This window comes from Alexandromys fortis, unplaced genomic scaffold (genome assembly GCF_014885135.2).
Source record: "Alexandromys fortis isolate MF-2015 unplaced genomic scaffold, M_Fortis_MF-2015_v1.1 scaffold_33, whole genome shotgun sequence".
In the NCBI taxonomy this organism is placed as follows: domain Eukaryota; kingdom Metazoa; phylum Chordata; class Mammalia; order Rodentia; family Cricetidae; genus Alexandromys; species Alexandromys fortis.
The window spans coordinates 4,518,885-4,545,489 of record NW_026067917.1 but is presented as its reverse complement, the minus strand read 5'-3'; the positions used below and the strand labels follow the sequence as shown (position 1 = coordinate 4,545,489).

Sequence of the window (26,605 nt, the reverse complement as noted above, 5' to 3'; positions counted from 1 at the left end):
CCCCCCCCCCCCCGCTCTCCCAATTTACTCAGGAGATCTTTTCTCTTTCTCTTTCCTATTCAGATCCACATATGTCTCTCTTAGGGTCTCCTTTGTTGTCTAGGTTCTCTGGGATTGTGAATCTTAGGCTGGTTTTTCTTTGCTTTATGTCTAGAAGCCATTTATGAGCGAGTACATGTTATATTTGTCTTCTGGGTCTAAGTTACCTCACTCAATATTTTTTTTCTAGATCCATCCATTTTCTTGCAAATTTCAAGATGTCATTAATTTTTTTACTGTTGTGTAGTACTCCTTTGTGTAAATGTACCATGTTTCCTTTATCCATTCTTCAGTTGAGGGGCATCTAGGTTATTTCCATGTTCTGGCTATTATGAATAATACTACTATGAACATAGTTGAGCACATGTCTTTGTGGTATAATTGAGCATCCTTTGGGTATATACCAATAGCGGTATTGCTGGGTCTTGAGGTAGATTGTTTCCTAATTTTCTGAGAAATTACCATACTTCTTTCCAAAAGTGGCTGTACAAGTTTGCACCCCCACCAGTAATGGAGGCGTGTTCCCTTTACCCCACATCCTCTCCAGCATAAGCTGTCATCAGTGTTTTTGATCTTGGCCATTCTGACAGGTGTAAGATGGAATCTCAAAGTTGTTTTCATTTGCATTTCTCTGATGGCTAAGGGTGTTAAGCATTTCCTTAACTGGCTGCTTCTTTAAACATTCAGCTTGCGCTTTTAGTATAGTTACTGAGGGTAAGGCCCTATGGAGGAAGTGCCTGTTTCCACAGAGCTAATATTCCAAGAAGAAGGGTAGTTTGTGCTGTCATAACGAGGGTTCCTCACTTGCATTTTCTCCCAATGTGACCTCATCACACGTGACTCCCTGGTGTAATCTCTACTGCCCATATTATATGTGGCCACCCTGGACTTTGCTTCGTTTCACCCCATCTTCAGAAACCATCCTGGGGCCCCTCCCCGCTTTCTTCTTGTAAATGGCTATATATAACAAGAGCCCAGTGATGCTCATTCTTAGCTCCAGTCTGTAGAGACCCCTTCTCTATTGCTACAGTGTTTCTAGTTACCTTTGGACTGATGTTCTGTGAACTCACAGAGACTGTGACAGCAGGCACAGGACCTGCACAGGTTAAACATTGTGTTCATTGCATCTATGGAACAAGAACCAAGTGTTATTTGAAAAAAAAAAATTCCGCAAAGAAGATTGTTGTTTTTTTTTCCTGTTTGTCGTGTGTGTGTGTGTGTGTGTGTGTGTGTGTGTTTTGTCTGCATTCATGTGTGTGCCTGGTGCTGGTGGCATTCAGAAGAGAGCATCAGATCCCCTGGAATGAGTCGCAAATGGTTGTGAGATACAATGTAAGCGCTGGGAATCAAACCCAGATCCTCTGGAAGACCAATTGGTGTTCATAACCACTGAATCGTCTCTCCCAGCACTCTTTTTTTCCTGATGCCTCTGTCATCTGGTGGGAAACTCTTCAGGGGTGTCGTAACACAGTCGGTGGAAGCTCTTCGGGGTGTCTTAGCATAGTTCTCTTGTTTCTTTCGGTATCCTGCTCTGCGCTGTTGCCAGGTTCCTAGGCTGTGTTGTTGTCGGGGGGGGGGCCGCTTGCCGAGTGTTCTGTTTTCCCAGGATAAAAGACGGCACCCCTGTGTCCCCAACAATAAATTTTCTGCCATGCTGTACTGTCTCCCCACACCCCCCCCCAAATGGAACAGGACTAAGTGACAGTGGACCGACATCATGAGTTAATTATTTCTTATCACTTCACTACTTCAGATTTCTGTCATATTGATGACAAGCACAGGTATTAGGTTGGGTTACCTCATGTGCTCACCCATGAACACGTGCTTAGCTTCATCGTCCCCTCCCCCCATCCCACCCCCACGCTGAAAATAATGCATCTGTTGCTGGGCGTGCAGCCGTTTACAGAAATCTTGGGCCTGCATGGCAAACTTACCCTATTGCTTGTGGGATCCCAATACTTACAGATGCCTGTTAGAAATCCTTACACAAACGTCCTGCTGAGACCTCAGACTCACATATCTAAACCCAAACCAGATCTCCCTTCCAGTCCTCCCTCAGATGCTGTCCTTTCATCTCGGTGGTATTGCCATCCCGTGATCCATTCAACTCAAACATGGTGGGGCCATTTCTTAGCTAATGTCTTTTCTCAACCCAGAATCCAGTAGACTCTAATCTTCATGCCCTTGCCTTTTGTTTTTAAGCACCGTTGTCTTGGTTATTAACGTGTTTCACCTCTTGCTTTGAACCAATGGGACACATTCTTCATTCTCTTCCCACATCTGACTTTCCCGTCTTCCTTGCATCATCCTCGATGCTCAACTGAAGCCATCCAGACAAATGGAACTCTTCTGCCTGAGGGTTGTGAATAATGAGTTCTGAGTGGGAGGCAGGACCGAATTTTAAGAAAATGCTTTAGAGAAATACAGCCCACTTGTAAGTATAACCATTAAACTTACCATTTACATAACCGAACACAGCAGCAATGGTATGTAGTCTTTGGGCCTGTGCACACCTTTCTCTTGGTGTGGACCAAAAGGATAACTAACTTGGACTTCATGAAATGAAATGGGACTTCATGTGAAAGTGTACAATATTTGCCTAGAAAATTTAAATCACAATGGCAAATATCAGCATGGTTTTATTATCAATCATTTTATTATTCTATTTTTTTTTTTTTTTGCATAAGGAAAAGTTGAAGCCACCCAGATGAATCTGCTGTTGGGGTCTGTGGTACCATGTTCAGGGAGCACTGGAAAATGCATAAGTGACCCCGGGAGACTTTCTGCGTTTCCTACCTGCCAGCTTCAGCCCTTTGCCATGGCATTCTAGATCCTTACTAGTCTGGTGGAGTCAGCCTGGAATGTGTCATTAATTTTACTTGCTTTGTATCTCTTCCAGACACAGTTCCTTCAGTCTTTTCCCAGACTCTCCAACATTTGTTCTTTAAATGCTGTCTATCCCTCAAGCTCCATCCCCTGTTAAGGCCTCCATTTCCAACAGCTTCCTTTTCCTTGCTTCTCAGAGAAACTAATTTGTATTCCTTCTATGACCGATGATATTATGTTATGAATCACCTTCGTGTTTATTCCATCTTCCCCGTCCCAGACGGAAGCTGCTCTATGGCAAGGACTATATTGTTTTCCTACAGCGTATGGCTTTTGCTGAGCGAATGTTGGGCATTGTCACACCGTGTGGGAGGTGTCCACTAGTCAACAGAGTCCTGTCTGTGTTGTTTTAATACATGAAGAGTACTGAATCCTCTATGGAGGAGACAAGAATCCTTCATCTACAAGGCACACACTTATATCTTATTTTATTTTATGATACACATACATAATACAGGATGGGGGGGCAGCTGCGTGTGTGCTCTGTGTAATGGCACATGTGGACGCAGACAACTCTCAGGAATGGGGTCCTGTCCTTCAGCCACAGGATCTAATTCCTGTCTTGAGGCTTGCTTGACAAAGCACTTTTAGCTGAGTCATCTTGCCGGCACCCCCCACCTCCCCATGGATTTGGGAAGAAGAATCTGGTCAGGGTGGTGAAGCCGAAGGATGTGAAGAAATCGTTTGGGTTGTAGACAGGGAGATTAGGCAGGCCTAGAAGAGGCAGGGCAGAGGTGACGGCTCTGAACTTCATCACGGTGGCTCAGAGCTAATTGGAAAGCCAGAGGCTGCAGGCCCTTGAGGATGATTCAAGATCAGCCTGGGTCCTGACTGGGGGATTTTGTGAGGGCAGAGATGTTGGCGGTGGAGGTGGTGGGGCTCCATATCGCTGCCCACAGCAGCCTCGGGATCCCCTTTCAGAGAGTTTTTTTCTCAGGTGAAGATGGGGTTCTTGGCTTCACCTATGATGCAAAGTTGGAGTTCTTTAAGAAGCGATTTTAACCTAGACTTAAGTCCAGAATCGGGGTGTGGTTGATAGAGAAGCCCCAGTAGAGGATCGGACACACCCAGATATGGGTGTGGGCTCCTTAAGCGAGAAACACGATTAAGTGTCTTTACGGTAGCCTCACCTCCGGTTTGGCAGCTCCTGACGTTCCATCTCAATCGTTGCTAAGGAACTTCTCTTTCTTGGTAAATGAGCTCATAGGCTGGTTCCCGATAGGAGTTGGATAGGATCACAGCTGACAGGGGAAATCCCTACGTCAAAGCGGTTGCAAGGGAAGTTAACTCTTGGGGCCGGCAAGATTGCTCAAGGGGTAGGAACGCTATCCACCAAGCACGTCAGTCTGAATTCCATGCCTAGACCCCAAGCAGTAGAAGGAGAAACTGACACCCACAAGTTGTCCTTGGATCTGTGTGTGTGCAGACACAGTCTTTCTTCTCCTCTCTGTCTCTCTCTCTGTCTCTCTGTCTCTGTCTCTCTCTCTCTCTCTCTCTCTCTCTCTCTCTCTCTCTCTCTCTCTCTATGATTAGATAAATAGTATATTAAAAGACCCAGTCTCATTAACAATCTTCAGGAAATCTCACAGTAGGGAGTATCCGTACTCGTATACTCAGACCTTAAGCATGGTTCATTGTTTTTTTAGCTTTATTATTTGAAAATATCTCTCTATGAATGGAAAATTGTCTCTACATAGCCAGTCCTCACAGCATATGTTTAATGTGCTGGGATGCTTGGTTTCCGGTGGGTGAGGGGCATTCGCATGCCTTTTGCCTGTGCCTTTTGGCCAGCTCCTCTGCTTTCTCTTATAAAAGACCATTGGACCAAGGTCCACCCAGAATCTAACATGTATTTTCCCAGTGGGCTGTGAGACTGCAGCCACGTCATATAAAAGAGCGCACGAGCAGATAGATCCCCCTAGACCTTCAGGGGGCTCCACTCTGACCCTGCTTGGCTATCGATTTTCTGGTCTTTCTGTCAGGGAATAAATTTCTATTGTGTTAAGCAACCCACTTTTTAATTTTTATTTTTTAAGTTCCTTTTTAAAAATCCATTTTTAAAAATTTTTAATTTTATTTTATGTGCACTGGTGTTTGCTTGCATGCATGTCTGTGTGAGGGCACCAGACTCCTAGAGCTGGAGTCTCAGACAGTTGTTCCTTCCCTGTGGGTGCTGGGAATTGAACCTGGGTCCTCTGGAAGAGCAAGCAGTGCTCTCAACCGCTGAGCCATGTCTCTACCCCCAACCCACTTTTTTTAAATTAATTTCTTAGATAGCTCTGAAAAGCAAGTCAGGTATGCTTAGATTTAAAATAGCAAGCAGGAATTAGTAACCGGCCTTGTTTTAACGTTGTCATTTTCTGTGATCCACTGAGAAAAGAGATGTTCGCTGTGAAGACCTCAGCATGGATGCTGACGGTTTTGCGTAGGGGCTGGGGACGTGATGCTGCCGAAGGAAGCAGGTGATGTTGAGTTGCTTCCCTCCAGACAAAACCTTTTCCAAAGGGGAAGCAGCCAGCAGTTGAGCACTTGCAGAGTTTTGGCTCTCTCCAATGCACCAGTCACAGGAAGGGACAGAGACAGGACCATAAGATTCCATAGGACCCCTGAGTGACCACAGCCCAATCAATAATTAAAATCATCGCGCTAAGTCAGTGTATAGTTACTGGGGAAAGATGGAATGATGACTTGGGTAAGGAAGCATAGCTACTTTTCATTTTTACTCTTTTTTTTTAAATCTATGTATTTATTGGTTGTGTGTGGTCTTAAAAAAAAACTTCAGTGCTTAAAGTTTAAAAAAAAAATGTCATCGCATTGGAGATTCTGCGGCAAAGCCACACAGCAGGGTGTGTCCCTTGACCCTTTCAAGTCAATCGCCCCTTGGCTGGAGACCTGGTGTTAGCTGATTTAACAGCAGAGTCCTGTAATTTGTAAGCTCCGGAAACCATCCTTTCTTTCTCTTTCTTCCCTGTTGGAAATGACTCCCAAGGCCCGCACAATCGGCAGGGGGTGGAAAGACAGTCACCTGAGTGATGGGAACTGAATCAATTCAGGGCTGTCTTATCTCCGGGGTTGACAAGTTCCCTTCTCACCTGGCTAATTGCACTGGTCTTCTCTCCTTTCACGACAGGGGATTGGCAGGTTTGAGAGTCAGCAGCCCCCTGTGGCTGGGATGCGCACTTAACAAACGTTCCCAACCTCTTGATGTAGCCAAAAGCAACAGGATTGCACACTCATTTCTGTACACTTCTGGGCAAAGCTGTACCTACTCTTCTTTTTTTATTTAATTTTTTTCATTTATTTTACATATTAACCACAGTTTTCCCTCCCTCCACTGTTCCTGTTTCCTTCCCCCATCTCCCATATAAGCCCCCTTGGCCCATCCATCCTCCTCAGTCTCAGAAAGGGGCAGGCCTCCCATGGGAGTCAACAAAGCCTGCCCCATCAAGTTGAGGCAGGAACAAGCTCCTCCTTCTGCATCAAGGCTGGGCAAGGCGACCCAGCATGAGGAATAGGTTCCCCAAAGTCAATTTAAGTGCCAGGGACAGGTCCTAATCCCACTGCTAGGAACCCCACAAACACACTAGGCGACATAACTCTCATACACGTGCAGAGGACCTAGATTTGTCCTGTGCAGGCTCCCTAGAGTCCCTGAGCTCCCAGGAGCTCAGCTCAGCTGTCTCTGTGGGTTTCCCCATCCTGACCTTGACGCACCCCCCATTTCCCCCTCCCCACCTCAGTTCCTATAGGTCCTCCTCCCTCTCTTAACAGGACTCCCAGGGCTCAGCCAGGTCTTGTGTGTCTTGTTTCAAGGGCCTTGTCAGGAGCTAGGAAGTCACCTGAGCAAGGTCTGCTGTGGAGCCTGGTGGATCTGAGACCTGAAGACAGGCAACATGGTCTCTCATTTGCCCTTGGCACCCTGCCTTTCTCCAAGAAGTCTATCTTTCTCTGGTCTTCTGTAGCTACTCTGGTCCTTAATCTAATCCTCTTTGAGGCTGTCCACTGTGCTAGGCACAAATATTATCTGTGGAGGGCATAGAAAATTAAACTGTAGTGTTTGTGACTTTAAGAAACCACCGCCAACACTCAGTCGGTTCTCCTGAATGAACATTTCCGATGAAAGAAAAAGCAATTACTTGTGGGTTAGGCCTTGATACAACTGGGAGTCTTCTTGTTCCTGAGGATTTCTTGCTCTGAACTTGACCTTTGTCCTCTGTAAGGCCCTTGTTCCTTGCTTCTTCCTCTATTCATCCAAGGAGGAGAAGCAATGGAGGCAGAAGTAAGCTAGCTAGGGCATCTTAGCCACAGCAAGGCAAGAGAAAGAATATGGCTTGTGGAGATGGCATCTGGATGATGCTCTTTGCAGGGTCACTTCTCAGTTACACTCAGTATTTAATAAAGACCGCTGATCCCACACTGTGGAGGCCAGAAGGCTTGGGACATGCAAGGGCCCTCCATGTTGGGGTCTCCTTATTCTCTTGGATTTAGAGATCACCCTGGTTGGAGCTGAGGATGTGTATGACAGTGAGATCCATGAGAAGTGTAGTAGAGTTCCCATGAGACCTTTCTAGATTCCTCCCTGGTGGTCCTAGCAGAGAAAAAGACAACGGGAGGGTTCATGGTTTTCCTCAGGCTGTCAGTAACACAGTACCAGAGACCAGTAGCTTAACTGGCAGAAATTAATTTCCTCTCAGTGCTGGAGGCTGAAGTTTAAGATGGAGTTGTTCAGCAGGCCTCCTCCTCAAGGGCTTCCTCCTCAGCCTGGACGCCGCATCTTCCCACCTGTCCTTCCATGCATATGCCTGGTAGCTGCTTTCCTCAGATGATCTGGCCAATCATACCATATTAGAGCCTGCTGTAATGACCTCATATTAAATTAATTGCCTCTTTAACTTACTTATCTCTAAGTAAGTCACATTCTGAGGTGCTAGGGTTAGGGCTTCAGGATGCGTGTGGAGCAGGCACAATTTACTTCATGGCAAAAGGGAACTGACATTTAAACAAATTCCAGTTCAATTTTATTAACCTTTACTACCTTTTTTGGAGTTCCCATCCTCAAAAGATCTTTTTTTGTTTTGTTTTGTTATTTATGAGTATTTGACTGTATACGGGGTATGTGCACATGAGTGCAGTTTCCTGAAGAAGCCAGAAGATGGTGTTGTAGTTGCAGGCGGTTGGGAGAGGCCTGCTGTAGGTGTTGGAGATCAAATAGAGGTTTTCTCCAAGCAGAGCAGGCTTGTTACTCCTGGGCCATCTGTTCTGCCCTGGGGATTCCCCCTCCCCCAATAGATTCAAACCTATGAGACTTGCATTTTGAGTGAGGACACAGGTTGAACATTAGGAAGGGCTAAATGAATTTAACGACAGCCAAAACATTGACATGCTTGTGGAATTTAAAATTCCCTCACTGTGCCTCTTTGTCTTGTATCCCTCCGGAACATATGTTACTGATGTCCTGAGACTGGTGAGCAGAGGACTAAGTCCCGTGTAGTTCTCGGGGTTCCTGTTTGGGTCACTTGCAGTAGCGTCTGTTTCAGTTCCTTTCTCATTTCTGTGTCTAAAGACCCAACAAAAGCAGTTTAAATCAGGGAAGGCTGATTTTGGCTCAGAGTCCATTACAGCAGGTGAGGTACATATTGATAGGAAAATGAAGGAGGCAGCTGGTCACAGTGAAAGAGAGAGAGAGAGAGAGAGAGAGAGAGAGAGAGAGAGAGAGAGAGAGAGAGAGAGAGAGATGCTAGTGTGCTATTTGCTTTACCCTTCTCATCCAGCAGTTGGGGGACTCACGTTTATGGTGGGTCCTCCCACCTTAAGTAGCCTAATGCGGACAACCCTTCACAGGCATGGTTTGTTTCCATGGTGGTTCGAAGTCTCTTTAAGTGAACTATTAGGATTAACTACCATGGGCTGGGAGATAGCACTCTTGATAGATTGCCTGTCATATGAACATAAGGTCCTGGATTCAGATCTCCAGAAAGCCAGGTAAAAAGCCAGCTGTGTGATGCTGGAGGAAGGAGCAAAGGTGGAGACATGTCCCTACAGCTCATTGGCCAGCCCCCATAGCCAAATCAGTGTGCTCTGGTCTCAGTGAGAGACGCTGCGCTGTCTCAGAAAATAAGGGGAGGATGATAGAGAAGGGTAGCTGCCACCCCTCTGGGATCGGCTTCCACAGCCCCTAGAAATGTATGTTTTCTTGTTTTAAGGTGATGCATTATTTACCTACATGTTACAGTATCCATTTTGTCTTTATATAAAACAAAAACTTTGGCTCAATAAAAAAAAAATCAGTCTTTTTTTTTTTTTAATTTTTGAATTTGACACAACTCTACTTGCTATGTAGCTGAGATGGTGCTTGAATTTCTAATCCCCCTGCCTCTGCCTCTTGAGTTCTGGGATTGCTGGGATGTGCCACCTTGCCCAGGCAGGAAGAACCAAGGACTTGATTCTCAGTAACTTTTCTTATCTAAATGATGTGTTATCAGCTAGCTGACTGCAAAGCCCAGAATGAACCTCAGCTCGGCCAAGTGTTGCCTGACGTGGATCCTCCAAGACGAGCCATTTGGCTGAACCAAGTAGCCTGGGTCCTCAATGGCAATGGTTTGCAATTTTGTTTCCAGGGTGCAAAAATGGTTATTTTGCATTGACTTCCTGTGGACATTGTTTGAAGCCTCCTTGTGGGCCACTTGTGTGCATTCAGGGGTGCGGTGGCACCCTACTTCCCACCATCTGCTCCTCTTTCCGTGTTGCAGTGGAGTTCCTTTCTGTGATTCAGTTTTCTTGCTGGAGAGCTGTGCCCCTCCGAGGACTTGTGTTTCTCATGGAGGCTGCTTACCTTCTTTGTTTGCCCTAGAAATGATGCCTTTTGGGTGGGCAGCAGGGCAGAGGAAGGTGTGCTTTTTCTTTGACTTCCGGAGGCTGTTCTGTCTGCTGGATGGGAACCATTGGTTCATGGTTCTGTGGCTTCTGACTTCTGGGCATCAGGCATTTTGAGGGAAGCGGGTCAGCAATGAGGCAACAAGTCCTAGGCAGTGTGCTTTTAGAGTCGCGGCGTGTACTGACTATAGATTTGGGGATGGTTTAATTTCACTTCTTCTTTAAATATGAAGACCATTAATTAAGACTGCGTGTCAGGATTTACCAAACCCTTAGGGAAGAAAAGCTATTTAATGATTTTTGTTTCCTTGCCACTGCTGCTGATTCTCGGGGTGGGATTTGTATAATTAATTGGCTCCTGGTGGAATAGAGCTCTTCTGCCTCCTCCACGCTCCCCATTCTCAGGGTAAAGTTAGTATTCAAAAGAATTAAAACTTTTCACGTTGTAAGTGTTCAGTAATTACCTGGTGAGTCAATTATGTAAAAAAAAAATGGGTTCCAGCATAAATAAAACACGGCATAGAGCTGACAGACACATGCCGTAACATGGAGGAATCTTGACCACGCTGTGGAAGTGGAACAGTCTAGGCATAAAAGTGTGGTTCCATGGTTATAACATAACCCAAACTTGCAGAGATCGTGTGGAGACTAGGACTCACCAGGGCTTGGGAGTTCTTGGAAACGGGGCTTAATGCTCGGTGGTTTCAGGGTTCCTGATTGGACAGATGGAAAATTCTGGAAGGTAGTGCTCAATATTCAATCACTCCAAGTTAGAGGCCTTAAAAACAGCTAATGGGTATACACGTACTTGGAAGCTTTAAAACCCCGATTCTGATGCAGGAAGAGTAAATATAACATGTACAAGTTGCAAAACCACACAAACTATTTTTTTTTTATTGCTTAGGTATTTATTACCCAGGCTTCCGGACCTGCCTATGGGCAGTTTTTCTGTGGATTTCCCCCTTGTGGCACAGAGGGGCATGTCTTGTCTCACTCTGGCCAGGATGACAGCCTTAGACAGCTGTGGTACAATTCCCTCTCAACTTGGGAGAAGTCATACTGTTTATGGAAACTACTGCAGAAATCTGGAATCCCTTAATCCTTCTAGAAGTTTTATCCTTGGAACAAGCCAGATGGTCAGGTCGCTGCATGCTTGGTGCTTGGGTGGGTTTTGTTGTTCTGTGTGAACCCCTTGCTGAATTGCATTAGTGACTCGCGCTTGCCATCGTCTCTCCCGTGAGGCATGTGGTATAGAAAGTCAATTCATTCAAATTAATAATAATAATAATAAAGATCAGTCAGGGTTCTTCAGAGAATCCTGTTTGTAAGTCCATAAAAGAGAGAGATTTATTTTAAAGAATTTCTGATGATAGAACCTGGTAAGTGTGAAGTTTGAGAGTACGCCAATGGGCCAGAGATCTGTTAAAAAGCTGTTGTTGACATGTTGAGTTTCATAGTGTAATTTAGAGGCAGAATTCCTTCCTGGGGGAACTAAGTCTTTTATCTTAGAATCTCCTTGACTGAATAGGCCAGTCATGGTGAAAGGTGTTCCCCTAATTCAAATGTTAACACATTCTTTAAATAAAAACATCTTCTCTGTAGCATCTCTACTGATGTTTAAACAATGGACCCTGGTATCCTCAGCCAAACTGACTACAAACTAACTGTCATAGATAGGGCTATGTCAATTACAGAATTATCTGCAAATCAGGGGTACGCATTGTCTTTTATATTTGCTTCTTTGAGTGGCCACAGAGGAAGATTCCAGTTCCCTCCCACCTCCTCACCTAGGTTCAAGTCTCATGTTGTCATTATTTCATCAGCTGGCTAGGGCTGACTTCCAAACCAAGGTGGGTTCGGCGGCATAGAGTCTTCATTGTGGATGTGCGGAAGGTGTGAATGTGTGAACGTTACAGCCTGCCAAGCAGGCTGGTGTGAGTCCATGCCACGGCGAGTTCTGCCAGGCAGCCCTTTGGGAATCAGCCGCTGCTGTGGAGGGCTGTGATGGGTGCATGATTTCACCGTGATCGCATCCCCAATTAGTCGGGGCCCAGGTGTGTGTTAGTTAACGTTAGCTCACTCTCTGTTACACCAGCGACCCCACCTTGACCTGATTCCGGGGACCTTCAAGCATTTGACACTGTTCGATTCATTGTGAGGTGCTGCTCTCTCCCGAAAGGTCTTTAAACCTCTGGAGATCCGCTTGCTTGTTTGTTTGTTTGTTTGTTAGAAAACATTCCAGTTGCTCAAGAAAGTAAGCGAGCGGTGGCAGCTCTGACTTTGTCCTTCCTTCTCTTGCAGTTTGGCTCTTCCTTGGATGCAAACTTATTCATTGCAGATTAGAGCCCGGCTACCAGGTTGTCTTTCTAAGGTAAGAACTTAGCTTTCACAGACACCCCTGGGCTTCCGTCAGAAGCTCCCGCTTAGCCTAGTGGGCATCCGCACAGACTCCGGCATGTCTTGGAACTCTGTTTTCTTCAGTTTGCCAGATTTCTATCCCAGGCTAGCCTGCTTCTGTTTCTGTGCTGTGGTTCTTGGACTTGGAATGCTAGTTTGGGCTTGTTATATTTTTTTTTGTGTGTGTGTGTAGCGCAGGAGGGTGTCTGCAAGCTCAGGGACTGCTTGGTGGATTAAAGACTTGTCTGGCACTACAAAAATCACTTATTTGGTGAGTTAAAAAGAGAACTCACCTAAAGCGACCTTTGCAGATCACAAGATTCTAGGTGGGGCAAGGCGTCGTGTTTGTATATAGTCATATCAAGGGAAATACACTGCTGGCAACACTCAGTGTATGTGGCTACTAATCATGGAATGCTTGGAACTCTCAGATGTTTAAATGTTAAGGATTAGCAAACACATACAGACCCCAAACAGGATGAGAGTGTTATTCCAACGAAGAGGCCATGGGCATAAATGCAAGCATATTTTAAGCTCTGTGTTTACTGACGAAGTCATTCGGCTTTACATACTTTTGGCTTTTAATGGTGTGCTTAACACAGAGCCTGCCCAGGTTAGGGTGCTAGCCCTGACTTCCATCTTTCCCAGGTGACGAGATCAAAGCAGAGGGCTGGCTTACTGAGGTCAGGCTGCACAAGCCATGCAATGCCATTTTGTGGCTGTGAGGAGTAAGCCTGTGCTGTCTGGTTATCACTCTCTGGCTGTCAGCAATGCCAGCCCCTAGCCCCGAGGTCTCTGCCTTACAAACAGACCTCCCACCTTGTGTGTTTTTTTGATGGGTGGAAAGGAGGAAGGCGAGCACCCAGAGGAAGTTGTCGGAGATCAGGAAGTGATTGGGCCTTGGCCATGTTTACATTCCTTTTCTTGTCCAGGGAGCAGATTGAATTATTAGCGCCTGCGTTTGCTAATGATAATTATACGTTTCAAGTACAAAGCGGGATCCTGTAAAATATCTGGTAGGATGCCTTTCTCTTTGCCGTTTTGAATCAATGACATTGTACGGCTCTAATTAGGATCAGGCAGACAAGCCAGAATCTGTATATTATCATCAGTTTTCCCCGGGGTAAGAGAGAGGGTGGCGCGTGAACTGCTACTTCAATTTAACAGCCTTTTACTAGCTGTCCTCCAATTGGGAAGACCAGAGAGCTGAAGGTCCAGCTAGGAGACATGAGGGTGGAGGGCCATCTTCCAAGGCAAAGACATTTTTTATTTAGCAGTGTTAGGCATAGTTCTGGGACCACAGTTAACCGCGGTAGTAGAAATGAGCACAAGGTGATAAGCAAACCTTTAACCCCAATATTAACCATCATCACCATCACCCCAGCTAACATTATTGGCTCCTACTTCCTTAGGTAGCAGACCAAGGTTTTCTACGTGTGATCTCTTGTCATCATCATGACATGCCTGGCAGGAAGAGTCTATTAAAATCCACATTTCATAGATGAGAAAACTGAGTTACTCAAAGTTAGCCAAGCCACAAAGGGTCAGAGTGGGATTGTAGCCTGCAGAACACCCCAGAACAGGGCCGGCCTAGTGTAGACACCTCTGGATGCTCACTGTTTTCCACGCTTACCTCCTGGCTTGCCACGTGTCCCATGCATAGCGCTTACCATTGGTACTTTATCTCTCCCATACTGGGGAATTTTATTTATGTACATATAAGAAAATTTCAGTCGTTTGACCAGCAGAGAACAGAAGCTACCCGGGACTGCTTGCTTTCCTGGTACCACAAATCTGGACCATAGCAATTGCATGGCTATTTATGACCCGCTTCCTAGGTTGGTTTGCGCGTATACTGAGCAGGTCTGCCCACTAAGACCCATGGAATCAAACAACTTCTATTTAAGCTAGATATAGGTCTGCCTGGTCCTACATTCTGTCATGGCTTACAAGGAACAAAATGTGATTTCCAGAATGTCTTTCTTCAATGATCTACTTTGGAAAGTCTGTCTCCTTTGTAAACCCCTTCTACTCATGACTACTTTTTCTTGAGAAGTTTTTCACGACTCCTACCATGTAAGAATATGAATTAGTTAGTAATACAAATCAAAGTTACTGGCAATAAATCACAAAGAAATTCGTTTCAAAACAACTCTTCGGTATACCTGCAATTTTCCATTTATTAAAAATGAAATGTATTTGAGTATTAGATGTTTTTATTTGTCAAACACCATAAAATCCAAAGCTGCACTAATTTGATATGTGCATGCTAAGGAATGACAGTAGGAAAATATTAAGTCTCTGTTTTCTGTGATTAAGTTGTGTTTCTTTGTTGGTATGTTTTGAGTCAGGGTCTCCTGTAGCTCAGGCAGGCCTCCGACGTGTTCTGTAGTTGAGGATAACCTCAAGCTGCTTCCACTTCCCAAGTGATGTGACTACATGTTCTACCATGCCCCACTTAAACCATTATGTTTCAGTAGGAGTAAAAAACGTTTTATGTACACGAAAAGCACTGCCATTCCATAACATACAATAGTCACAGCAGAGTCAACACGTTGCAGTATTCTTGGTGTGCTGTGGCATGACAGCATGCTCAGTGCAAACTGCACCTGCTGTGTGTGCAGAGCTAAAGCTGCAGTGAAATTGAGGGATGCAGGTGAGCGAGCACCGCCACCGTGGATTCGCTGTGTGTGTGAGTTTTCATTTATTTTTAGTCCTGGCATGTTCCGAAGCCTTTTACCATTGCTACGTTGTTTGCCATCTCACATCCAGTTATGTGGCCCCTTGTCCCACAGTTTAAAACTTGCTCTAGGGGACTTAGCTAGAATGACATCAGTAGGCTCTCTAGGTTCTGCCACACGACAAATTTGGCCAGAGAACAAAAGCAGGCGGTGCACTCTTGACACTTAGCCTCAAAAACTACTCAGCCTCGCTTCTGCCTCATTTTATTGATCAGAGAGGATTTGGGGGTAGGACCTGCTCAAGGAAAGGAAGTGGAATAGAATAAACCCTACCTATTCATGATGCTAGCTACGAATTATTAATAGTCATTTAAAATACACCAAGAGATTTTTAGGTTTGATTATAAGAGCAACCTGAAATTGGCTTAAAAGCATTTATCTTTGTTTGTGTTTTTCAAGACAACGTTTTTTTCTGTAGAGCAGTTCTGGCTGTCCTGGAATTCTTGTTGTAGTTCAGGCTGGCCTCGAGGAACTCACAAAGATCCACCTGCCTTTACCTCCCGAGTGCTAATCTTAAAGGCAAGCACAACCACTGCCCAACAAATGCATTTATTTTTACATAATCTTTGAGTAAGGTGATCTTGGCTGATCCATGGGAGGAAGGTGTGGAAAACAGAGTTCTTTCAGCAACACCTCTTTGCATATGATAATGAAGATGTTGACCACTGTCATTAGCACCAGTAACACTGTCAGAGTTAGGGCACAGCCTGCTCTTCAGTGGAGCCAAAAGCTGGGTGTGGCCATCCATCCTTTATAAGACAATTAACAAAGCCAAATGGTGAAATGCAGAGAAAGGAAATGGATTCGGTTTGGCCATATTCGGCAGAGGGACAAAGAGATTCAGGGACACATTATTAAAATGTGGGTAAAATCAAACAAAAGGCAAAAGATGTGCATGGTTAAGCAGTCTTAGTCAAGGTGTGGTCCTGCCCATCATGGGATTCATCATCATCCCTGCTCTAGACTTTCATCCAAGGTGGTCAAAGTTGTCAGCACTATGTAAAACCCCTTCCACATTCCTAGGGATAGTTCCACCCCCCCCCCCCAAACCTTTTCTTCTCTCGTCATTAGATCCTTCGGGAGAATTCTAGTTCATAGGGGTACCTGTTTCACCCTTGTGGCCTCAAATAGGACAAGGCACATGGTAAGAGAAGAGATCATGAAGGTGTTTATGTCCCATAGAACACAAAGCGATTCCTTTTCGCCCACTGGTGTCCCCCAGAATACGTGTGCTCAGCGTGGGTTGTTAGGGAAGTGAGAAACAAGATATGTAAGGACATTCCCCATAGGCTTTCCAGTAGTCTCTTAATTTTGGTTTAATGCTCCTTAGACTTAGCCCAAAACGGAATGTTGTGGTTTTTTTTTTTTTTTAGCATTTTGTTTGAGGGATATCCTGGGGAAAGACAAGGATGCCGATAGCCCCTTTTAGCACAGTCTCTGTGGAAGTTCACTCTCCAGGTGGTTTAACAAAGGAAAATAGCGTAGCCACTATTTTTTTTTTCAGCCTAAAAGTGACGATTGTATTTATCCTAGCAACTGACCCCCAGTTGCATCCTCACTTTGAGGAATGTAGAATATTCTTGGTGGCCAGGATCAGACTTATGGCTCAGAGTTTCTTACTTTGCCTGTAGCACCAGAGTTTGGGGAGAGACCGCCAATCTACGGCTCAACGGAAGTCACTCTTCCAGTCGGGCTTCTGTCTCTCTCCCGCAGATCCCTGTGTGATACTTTGACTCCTTAGCTTGTTCCCCTGGTCATGCTGGCTTGGGCTAGTGTCAGGGACTAGCGCCTGTGACTGAAAGGTACTTGTGTATGTCAGAACTTGTGTGTTTCTACACATAGCCCTTCAAGCTAGAAAATGCTGGAAGACAGGCAAATGGACATGCACATCCCACACACAAAAAAAGACAACACTGGCAAGACCTAGGGAGGGCCAGGCTGCTTATGGCACATCCCTTCCACTACCTCTCCCTCCCACCAGGATCAGCTCCAGAGGACAGACAGATCTCTTGATTGTTGCGCATGAAATCCTAGATATTTTCCTCACACCAGGGGACACTCTGCCACCCTCATCCTTTTCTTCAGTTAATCTTCAGAGTAGATAATCCTTTCCTGCATTAAGGACTCCTTCCTCGTGGATGTTTGCTTCTTTTCTCCTCCCCTTTCCAAACCAACTGGAAAAGTGTGTCCCCAGCGTAGACATTGAGAGCATCCAGGCACCAGTAGTTGTCATGACAGGACTTAAGCGCCACTTCCAAACTCTGTTTAAGGCTGTCGGTACAGCTGAGCTACTAAGCCTGCTGGTCGGACAGAATGGCCTAGGACAGCATAGGCAGGAAGCATCCTCTTTTTTTAGGGCCTCTGGGGGCTGTTCCAACCCCTGCTATAAACCTAACTGCTTCCTGGGCTTCATTAGCTTCCTCCTCTTTGGCTAGGCACAGTTCTTGTGTCTCAGCTGGGCTTCAGAATTTGCCTGTTGATTCATGCTTTTACCTTTGGTGTTTGCTAACACTGCAGGCTCTGTGGGGACAAAGTTCTTGTTAAGTAGTATGCGTGACATAAAAATGTGTCTAAGATGTGGAACTGAGGAGAAGGATGTGAGCGGACACGTATGTGGGACGTGGGTATGTGTGCGGAGGGCAGGTAGGGGAGACGCCTCCCAGGCTTCTGGGTCAGTGAATGAACAGGCATGCTTTAGTAGGCTTAGAAAATTGTGGTTTTCACTGTGTGCCCATTGGAGACATGCAAAAGTCCTTGTGTCTTCTGAAGGGGCTTTACTAGTCTAATCCCCAGAGAGGATGCTCCGGGCACAGCTTTTCCTTGATGTCATTGCAGCCTGACTCACCCTGGGATCGCTGGGTTTAATGAGTCCCCTCTCTTGTTGATTTTATAACCAAGGTTGTAGGAAGAGAGTACTTTGGAGTTTTTGGAGTGTCCCCACCCTCCAACCCCCTGCAACACACCCCAAGTCAAAGTCATTGCTCAATAGTAAACAGAAAGGGTATTAGAGAAGAAAAGAGCAGAGATCTTTGCTTAAGGCTGGGGCTTGGCAGGGATCACCAGGCTGGGAAGGGCTCTGGGTAATTAGAATGCAAATCAACGCATCTGTCCATCATTGGTCCGCCAGCTTCTGACCCACAATCACAGCCACTTTGGCCACTTGCTTATCATCCTCAGAGTCTCTCTTTTCGAAGGTTGTCACTGAGAGTCCAGCCAGAGCCCAGCATTCTAAGGATAACCTTAAGCCGCTCTTGACACCCATCCCCAGGGAGTCTGAGATAGAGACGGAAGTTTCTCATATAAGCACGACAAGCCTATGCTTGAGATGCCTAGCCTCATTACCATCCTTCTCCGTGTTCATAAGCACTGAACTCTGACTAATTATTAGCTCCGTTCCCTTCTCACTCTGTACTCTAAGAAGGGGAGAATCTGATACTCAACAGCGGGTCCTTGCATGGTTCCACCAGAGAGGGATGCAGAGGATGACATGTAAAGCACCCACTGCTGGCCAGCCCTCCTTCTCTGAGGTTTACTTTGGAAGCACAGAGAATAACCAACATTACCTCCTGGGCCTGTTAGCTGTTGTCCACCCTATAGTTATGAGGGGTAACATGGAGAGTTCTTTGTCAGATCCTGAGGAACCCTTGGCTTTGCAATTAAACAGCAGTTCAATATATTTCTCCCCAAAGAATAACTTCTAGTTCTAAAAATAATTTCTAATAAGAAATTAGAATAATGCCACAGGGGAAGTTGTAGGGTAAGGAGACACAAGGCATCGGGAAATCTCTGAGGCATTCCCTGACCTGCTCTGTTTTGACCCCAAAGGGCCAAGGTTCCTTGGCAGTTGCCAAGTCGTAAAATTTTACTGCCAGGATTGAGGCTCTTATTTTCTCTTGCCCACATACTTGTGTACTCAGTTTCAATAAGACGTTGTGTTCGCTTTATGCAGAGGATTCCTGAAATAACGGGGGCAGTGGCAGAGTGCAGAAAGCCAGAATGTGTTCCTATAGGCTTTCCACTGGTGCAATAAATGTTCTCTCCGCAGGTCTCACCTATCTCCTGTCCATCTCTGTTATCACTCCAGGCCCCAAGGAGAGCTCTGCAAAAGCCTCCTTTGAATTGTGAGCTGAGCCGCAAATTTTAAATAGGGGGGGGTGTTAAGATGTTAGAGAGGAAAGTGACGTTGATTTATTTGTTCAGTTCTTGGCTGGCCGGAGAAACCTGTCCCGCCAGGTGATGAAGAACTTATCCCAACTAGTGACTTCTAGAGCGCATTACTCACCTCCTCATTACCATTGCCCTGAGTCATCCAGGATGCAGTACGGGCTTCCACTGAATAGGAATATTCAGACAATGGGCATGGAGAGCCAGAGTTCCTGTTGAGAACTATGCATTGCATATGTGTCTGAATATGGAGCTGTGTCTCATCCTGGAAAGACAGCCCTGAGATTCAGTCTTCAGTCGTGTGTCTATTTGAAAAATGGTATTGGCCAGTATTGTCAAAAGCGGCCATGTAAAAGGCCATTGTACAACCACAAGGGGCCGTCTGGCCTCTCCAATCTGCCTTAGGTTGTTCCAAGAACACAGGTGCAGCTGTTAGTACAGAAGGTGCTGGCAGGGGCAGAGGGGCACCTCTTTTCTGTGCTCTTAGTACTATTGTGCACTGACCAGAGAAGCCAGTGTGGGTCTTGGGAAATCCCTTCAAGGCTTAGGACAATGCTGACAGGGCCATCATCTTGTGCTAGCATAGTGGAGAATGACGGAAAGGCAGCCAAAGTGATTTCAGGTTTATAAATGCCACCTGTCTTCTGTCATGTCCCTGCCCTGTGCTATTGTTAGATCTTTCCGTGTATACTTCAAATGGAAAAATTGAGATGAAACGGTCCTACATCCAGCGTGGCTGTCTTTCTAGTTACAGAAATCCATTTTGATTGGCATGTGTGCTCGGTTCATTTCTAAGCTCAGTCCATTAGGAATTGTTTCGTATTTATTGTCGCCACAGACTATAGAACTGTATCTTTTTGAGCAGGAGCTGTGTTTGCTACTCAGTGGAGCCATGATGTGTCTGCAGGACAGCTCAGTGTTTCAAGCCTAAAGACTATATTCAAGGAGGCTGCTGGATGTGAGCTTGTGGGTTAATGGAAATCCTACCTCTTCTGCAAATTCTTACCTAATCCTCCTTGGGTTTAAATAAAACCCGCAGTTGCTATTATAGCAGCCACCCTGTCACCCTTCTCTGCCTCCAGGCACTTGAAATACATCCCTAAACAACAGCAGAATTAATCCAAGGCCCTTTAGACAGTAGAATGAGCACCTTGGGGCAGAAGCCTGTCTCCATCTTCAATTCCCAAGACTAGGAAAAATGAATGTTTTATAGGCGGCGTGATGGAGTCACCAGTAGCTGTGAAAGTAGAGGAAGTTATCATGCACAAGGCCTGCTGATTGGCGGCCTGTCCTACAGGGTCGGTGAAATAAGAAGCCGGCCACTGCAGAGACAGCTAGCTACCTTGGAGCGCGTGAGTCAGGAGGCCTGGGAGACAATAATGTGTGCCCTGCAGCGGGTTCATTTTTTTTTTTTTCCACTGCCCATGATTCCCATGTTGAAATAGGAAGGCTCAGCCCAGAAAAATGCTAAGGAAACAAAACCAACTCCTTTATTACTCTTACAACATTTATAGCCGAGTCCTGTTCAATGCCCTTATCCTTGGGGCATTCTGACAGTCATTTTAATCATTTATTTCCTTTTTCACAACCAGAAGACAAATAAAATATTTTATTACCTTTTGGGTAGACTTGATGTCTTTCTTTTCACCTCATCACTTCCTAGGTCTATAAAACTCCCCTTACCCTTCAGCTTTTAGCACTCACGGACAGTAATTCTGTTCGCTTCATTCCTTACTTGTTGTTGTTGGGTTTAACATGATTAATTTCTTCTTGGCTTTGCATCCCCAGCCTTTTTCTGTTGTTTTGTTTTGTTTTGTTCATAAACATGGTAGTTGGGAGCTGGGGAAGATGGAAAAAGAGAATTAAGAAAGGCCCATGTTTGTGTTACACATGGATGGCAGAAAACATGCTTTGAGTTAGAAGAAGCATTTTCGGTTTATTTGTCCACTCTCTAGAGATATAATAAGTATATTTTCTAAGTTTGGGGTAATTAATGCTGAAGTCGTGTTTGTGGAAGAATGCAATGCTCACTACAAGGCTTCTCTGTGTGGGTTCTTTTCCGGGCTTTCTAAAGAGATCCAATGTTGGGGGTGCCTACAGCGCCATAGTTGCCCCTTTCTGTCCTCAGTCTTTGAAGTTCTCCCTTCACAGCTCACCTCTGCCTCATTTTACATATGCACCCTTAGGTTAAGATTTCATCGCAGGATCTTCCTTTAACCAGCTGCCAGAAGCCAGGAGTCGATCCTGAACACGGGTACTGATTTGTGAAGGAGACCTTGGTCTGTGAGGATCTCAGGGCTGAGCTGAGAGGCATGTCATCTCTCAAATTCAATAGTACAGTCTGGATATCTGGTTTTTCAGGGCTCGGAATCAGACCTAAGAGGTCTGGGATTCTTGGAGAGCTGGTCAGACATTGTCTCTGAGTATGAAGGTGAGGGTCTTTGTTTGTAATTTGGTGGTTGTTCCTCCCCAAGTTGAGCACCGACCCTTCCGTTGAAAGTCTGAGTAAAACAGAAGGTAATGGAAAGCTGGGTTTGTCCTCCCTCTGCTTGCCCGAGATGAGACACCATCTTCTAGCCTTGGTGACCCTTGTTTTCAGGGGCATTAGGCTCAGACTGGGATTTACACCACCGGCCATGGGCTGTCAGGCCTTTGTACTACATAACCAGATTCCAATGTCTCCATCTTGAAGATGACTGATTTATATATGTATACAAATATAATGTATGTGTACAGTATATATATGTACATGTATGTGTGCAGTATCTGACTAAGATATTCATGAGAATAATTGTGCTTAATTGAGGTGTTCTTATCTAACAATGAGACTCATTTGTGCATCGGTTCCTCTGTGAAATAACACTCTTGCTGGATGTTAAGAAGACACGGTGTTTGCCAGTTAGCTCCAACGCTCATCTAGACTAACTTCTGTCTAGGCCTTGGCCATTCTGAGCTTGTTTGTTATCTGAACAAAAGTGTAGAACTTTATTTGCATTTAACTTGGTGTTGAATTCAGCCTGATGCCAAGTCTTTCTTTTAGATCTTGATTCCTGTGTGCAACACACTGGCTGCCCTTCCTGGCACGACACCATCATTAGGTTGATAAGAAGTCTTCTTTTCATTGCTCAAGTAGTCTATAAAAGTGTTAGACAGAATAAATAAAAGCAAGGCTCTACCTTGTGTGGAGCAGTTAGCGTTGCGGCTTGTCTGTTAAGGAAACATTGTTTGGCACTCACAATTTGCTACTCCTTTCCCAAAGATACAAGCTTTATGTAGTGGACTCTTAAATCCAGGTCCTGTGTTAAACTGCCCTGATGAGATGGGATAGCTTGGAACTATGTGGTAATGGGAAGGCAATTTGTCAGGCAATATTTTACTTTAATTTCCTGCCTTACACCTCATTAATCTCTCTTTCCTTTTGTGTTTGTTCACAAACCAACCACTTCTTAACATGCATTTTTATTTATTAATCCAGAAAAAATATTGGTTTGAGAATCTTCAGTATCATACATAGTACTCAATACATAAGACATGGTACTTGCCTTAAAAGCATTATAGTCAAGAGAAAGGAAAAGATTTATAATTATAATACTATATTAGTAATATATACAAGGATGTATTTATGTGGATTGTGTAACAAAGATGGAGTTTTAGAAATGCCTAGTAAATCTATATGAGAACAGGCAGCTACCTAGACAGCTCAAAGGTCAGGGCAGGAATGGTAGCGCTGTTTATTACAGGACGCCTTCATTAGTCTTGGGAAAGGGAAATGGGGCATTTGAAGAAAGGAATGAAGCCTTCTTTGGTCAGCTGCCTGGAGACTGGATCCTAGTCTCGGCCTGATCCTGTGATTTGTGTCTTGTACATAGCCACATTACCTGACAACCTTCTTGCCCTCTTTTCAAACATCCATAGACCTCTGAACTATGTCCGGCTTACCACTTTGGTGATGTAGTCCAGGTAATAGAGGTTTATGGGCAGGCAGTTCACAGGACCTGTCTGGTGGTAGCCTACATCCTGACATGATGGCTACCTTGTGGACCGAATAGAAAGCCATAGTACAATGGCTGCAAAGCACCATGTAGCAGCCATGTAGGATACTCACGTAACACAGTTTCAAATGAGAGAAGCACCTAGGATGCAAATCTGCAGTAAATACCCTTCGAAAATGACTTCCCCATTACACCACCACTCACCGCTAACAGGTGACGTCCAGCCATCTTTGCCTTGAATGTCTTGTGATTCTCATCCTGGGTGGGTTGTCTGTGCCGATTTGGAGTGGGCCATACCAACTGCGTGTGGGTTTCGTAGAGCATGAAAGATGATGTTTCAGTTACAATCAGATGCTCAGTGTGTTCCTGAGTTGTAGGTGGAATTCTCAGCAATGGTCTGGAGAGAAATGACCTCAAGACCTGTAAGCTGTGTGAGTCTGAACAGTGTCCCAGCAGGAGAACAAACCTGGACACCCATTGCTCCTGTCTTCAACCACATTGCCAGCTACTTCTCTTTCGTGGCAGGAAACATTTTCATAGCTTTCATGTTGGGAGTCTGTTCCTATCAGCTGGGTAGCCAGTTGGCCAAGGTGCTCACTCAGAAAGATGCCTAGGATTCTGCTCCCAGTGTCCTGGCAGTAAGCAGAGAGGTTTATTGTGTTTGGTTGCCCAAGGTCTTCTTCCATCTGGCCATTTCCTGCTGTCTGTTCCCCACTCCCTTTGTTTCTTTGGAGCCAGGAGTGTTGCTTTGTGTAAAGAAGATGAACATAAATTACCGGGGGCATAAAACACAGGATGCTTTGCCCTGAGGTCTGCGAGGACGGGAGGAGATGGTGTACACTTTGTGAGTGGATTGCGTGCCTGCCTGCACTTGATTATCCAGAGAGCTTCGGCAGGGCTATGCGGAGCCTGTTCTGAGGGCTGATGGTGGCTCAGCTGAGTCTGCCGCATCTAACAAAGAGCCCAGAAAGGGTCGTCTTCTTACGCAGCCTGGACTGTCTCCTTGCTGCCAGAGTGTCGCTACAGTTGGAAGTGAAGACCTTGGCGGAAAGCTAGCATTTGTTGAGCTCTTACTATGTGCTTGGCATTGTGCAAAACACTGTCATTTTTCTCTTTTCGTTCTCTCTGTCTTTAGTTTCCTTCTCACCAGAGACCTGGAGTGAAGGATCGGTGTTCTGATGATTGAGGCGAATTTGAGACTCAGAGACGTTAATAGTTCCTAAGTGACGATCCACCTTAAGTTGAGAATCTGAACAAGGTGTTCCACTCTCTGCTTAAATCAGAACACATTTATCCTTATAAAGGGCCTGCCGGGTTCAGTAAGACTGCATATTTAATCTTCAGGCTTCCCTTCCCTTCCTCCATGAATGTTAGGATTTTAACATTATTTTTTCATCTTTTGGTAAAAAAAATCCACTACATTTCAAGGACAAAACCTCATCATCTCTGGGCACTAGAGGTTAGTAAAGCAAAATTAAGTCAAAGTGAGTTTCTTTCACTTTCCTCTGCGGTACCCTGCTGGGAGGCTGAGCCTGACCTAGCCCTGCACTGTGGCCCGTTCACAGAGAGTGGGTTAGAATCAAAGAACTCTCCCCTGAGCAGTTCTAGACAGACACTGGCCTCTAGCTCACCTGGCGTTAGACATCAGAAATGCCTTTCTTCCCGGTCCTAATACAAGGTCAACATGATCTTCTCAGCCTGTTTTATGGGCTCCTGGAAGCCTGCCTCTCTTCTTTCTCAACCATGGTACGTTCGTGTACTTACACTAGCCTGTGTAAATCCATCAAAGGCTGGGCCAGTCTGCACAAAGCATGCCTCCCACCTTCCTTAGAGACCTGAAGGATGATCTTTAGAGCTTGCCTGGCGGGAATCGCTTCTCTTTACTAGGTAAAGCCTGAAAGTGTACGTCTGCCCCTTCCATTCACGTATGGCCACTGCGGTGGTTGCGAGATTACATAGTGTTTCTTCGTGAGCTAATTAGTAGTTTTCCAAGTTTGGGAGTGAGCAAAAAAGCCCCAGGCTGCACACAGTGATGTAAGAATCACTGACCGTGGCAAACAAGGGATTGAAGTGCATGCTGGGAGTCCTGCTTTCCTGCCCACAGTGCTGCTTCAGCGCCAGTTGTTTGGGAAGAATGGAAAAGGGCAGCCTGGGGCCTGAGCTGCCAGGGTGGTGATCCAAGAGGCGTATGCCCCCCCCACACCCCCACCCCATGATAGTGGGTCTTTGCCGGAAGTCAGAAACCTCCGCAGTGATGCAGAATTGTACCTCTCAGACCAAGTCCTTTCGTTGCGGTAGCTCTTAGCAGTTAACTGGCAGTGTGGATAACTTGTAAAATCTGGATCTTTTATGTCTGTGAATTCCTTGTGAAGTCTAGGGAGCTGTGTGATTTATTAAGCAGATTTTTATATTCCTAACAGGGATGATTAAAAAGACAAGCGCTCCAATGCTCAGATCAGCACATATGCCACCGAGATAATTGTTTCTCCAGATTTCTAACTGGGATATATTTCTGTTAGCAGGGCAGGCCAGGTCCTGATTTGTTAGTTTTTAAACCATACATGTTGGAGATCTGGGCATTAGTCAGTTTGCAGAGAGCTGCCAATTCCTGTCTTCCAGTCTCTTGCCACCAGCAAAATTGCAAACTAAGCCTCCGTCCCCTGCTTCTTCTATCCTGAAGAGCGTGTGTGTGTGTGTGTGTGTGTGTGTGTGTGTGTGTTTTGTGTGTGTGTGTGTGTACGTGCGCGCTATCTCACTAGAATGCAGCTTTTCCACACTGTCAGCTCCAACGGCCCTGCTTTTCTTTGGTTTTTCTGCATGAACAGAGACCGCCTCACTGGCTTCACAATTCTTTTTGTTACTGGATAATTCAACCATCCTGGTAGGAAAATTTTCAGTCCAGATATAAACAGCTACATCTTCAGTAGATGCTTGCTGCAAAATGTTATCACCTGCATTTATTTTTCCCCGGCAATGAGAAAAGGGAAGGAGAGATGCGGGCTGAGAAATCTAGAGAGGAGGCAGCTTCTGGTTTGCCTAACTTTTCTCCAGAAGATTTAATCAGCTTGTGCTGTCAAGGCAGAAGGATGCTCCGGCTTCCTCAAGACACTTTGTCTGAAGTGATAAACACAGCTAAGGTGGCGGCAGGCCCCGCATGAAAAGCAAGGGGAACTCTTGTTTATGACTGGAATACACAAGGACAGATTTACTGGGGGCTTTCTGGCTTTTGTTTGTTTGTTTTATCTTCTCTCCCTTAACTTCCTGATTCAGCAGGCGGTGCTGCGGTTGGAACCATCATCATATATGCTGTTGTACATGAAAAACTGGCCACGTTTAATGATTCCTCACTTCCAGGGGCCCCTGGTTAGTAACTCTGGTAACATCAGGACTCCACACATGCCTGCTTCCTTATCTTTCCCAAGCACATGCAATGCCTTCTCTAAGATCATTTTTGGTGGTGGTCTGGGTGTCTTTGATTTTGACATTGGTCTTAGTGTTCAAGAAAACGCTAAA

At 45.4% G+C, this 26,605-nt stretch overlaps 1 protein-coding gene across 4 annotated transcripts in view; it reads left to right on the top strand.

Moving 5' to 3' along the window:
* The window catches only part of Lypd6b (LY6/PLAUR domain containing 6B), a 163,981-nt gene that overhangs the window by 101,523 nt on the left and 35,853 nt on the right, over positions 1-26,605 (top strand). For 3 of the 4 annotated variants that reach the window (XM_050139915.1, XM_050139917.1, XM_050139916.1), the window contains exon 3: positions 12,100-12,169. The exons of the other annotated variant lie outside the window; for it this stretch is intronic. The gene's annotated coding sequence lies outside the window, so the exon portion shown is untranslated. The remainder of the gene's footprint in view (positions 1-12,099; positions 12,170-26,605) is intronic. 4 annotated transcript variants of the gene reach the window in all.